The following is a 1515-nucleotide window of genomic DNA, read 5'->3' as shown; positions in this document are numbered from 1 at the left end:
GCATCAGAGAGTTGGACAATGACTAGGGAGGATAGAAAGAGAATTGATGCCTTTGAGCTGTGGTGCTGGAGAAGAGTATTGAATGTACCATGGACTGCTAGGAAAACAAACAGATTCATCCTGGAGAGGGTTAAACCGGGCGGCTTCTTGGAGGCAAAGATTCTGAGACTTTGTCTAACATACTTTGGACATGTTGTAAGGAGGGACAGGTCATTGGAGAGGGACATCATGCTTGGTAGGGTGGAGGGACGGCACAGAAGGGGAAAGCCCTCTAAGAGGTGGATTGATTCAGTGACTGGGGTAATCAGGATGGGTGTATCTGAGACAGTGCGATTGGCACAGGACAGAGCAGACTTTAGGGCTGTTGTACATAGGGTTGCTGTGAGTCGCAAGCGACTCGACGGCACATAACAACAACAACAACAATAGTGTCTCTTGATTTTTAAAAACAAACTTTAATTTGTTGTTGTTGTTATGTGCTGTCAAGTCAACTACAACTCAGGGATCCTATGTATAGGGTGCTCTGTACCTTGCCCTATCCTGAGCCAACCTCACCATCTCTGACACACCTGACGTCATTGCCACAGTTACTGTGTCAATCCACCTCAATGAAGGTCTTCCTCTCCTGCGATGTCCATCCACCTTTACACGTACGATGTCCTTCTCCAGGGACCATCGGTCCTTCCTGGCATCATACCCATAGTATGTGAGATGGAGCTTCAAAATTTTTGCCTCTAAGGAGCAAACCTGGTTTCAACTTTTCCAGGACAGATCTGTTTGTTCTCTTCGCAGTCCATAGTATGTATGCATCAATCCTTCTTCGTCATCCTTAGGTACTGTCCAACTCCCAAATGCATTGCAAGTCATTGAGATGACTATGGCCTGAATGAGGTGCACCTTAGTCTCTAAACTGATATTATTATTGCTCACTAATATTCTGGAGAGGTCCCAGACAGCAGATTTTCCCAAAGCAACTCATCTTTTGATTTTCTGGCTACTAATGCCAAGAGTGCTGTTGATTGTGGAGCTGAGCAAGACAAAATTGTTAACAATCTCACTTACTTCTCCGTCTATCACAATGCTGCCTATGGTTCCAGATGGTGGTGGTGGTGAGGATTTTTGTTTTCTTGTTGCTGAGATCCCAACATATTGAAGACCAAAATCTTTGACCACTTGCAGCAAATGCTACAAGTCCTTCTCAGTTTTGGTGAGCAAGTTTGTGTAAGATAGTATAGAGTTTGGCACCATATTTCATAATTTAGCCACAGATGATGTTATTTAGTGTCATCAACTCGAATTCAACTCGGTGACAGATTAGGACTCCCCAGTATCATTTTCTTGGCTGTAATCTTTTTTTTTTTGTTGATTTTTAGTTTATCTTGGTTTTCTTACAAAGTTCGTATTCATTGTGTTTCACACTCTTACAGAATCAGCTCACCAGGCTTTCCTGCTATAGAGTTGCTTGATGGATACGGACATCTAGTCTTATAATTAGTGGTCAAGCATTTAACATTT

The sequence above is a fragment of the Elephantulus edwardii genome, unplaced genomic scaffold, assembly GCF_000299155.1.
Source record: "Elephantulus edwardii isolate Elephantulus edwardi_28Jun2011 unplaced genomic scaffold, EleEdw1.0 scaffold00133, whole genome shotgun sequence".
Taxonomy (NCBI): Eukaryota; Metazoa; Chordata; class Mammalia; order Macroscelidea; family Macroscelididae; genus Elephantulus; species Elephantulus edwardii.
Note: the sequence above shows the minus strand (reverse complement) of the source record.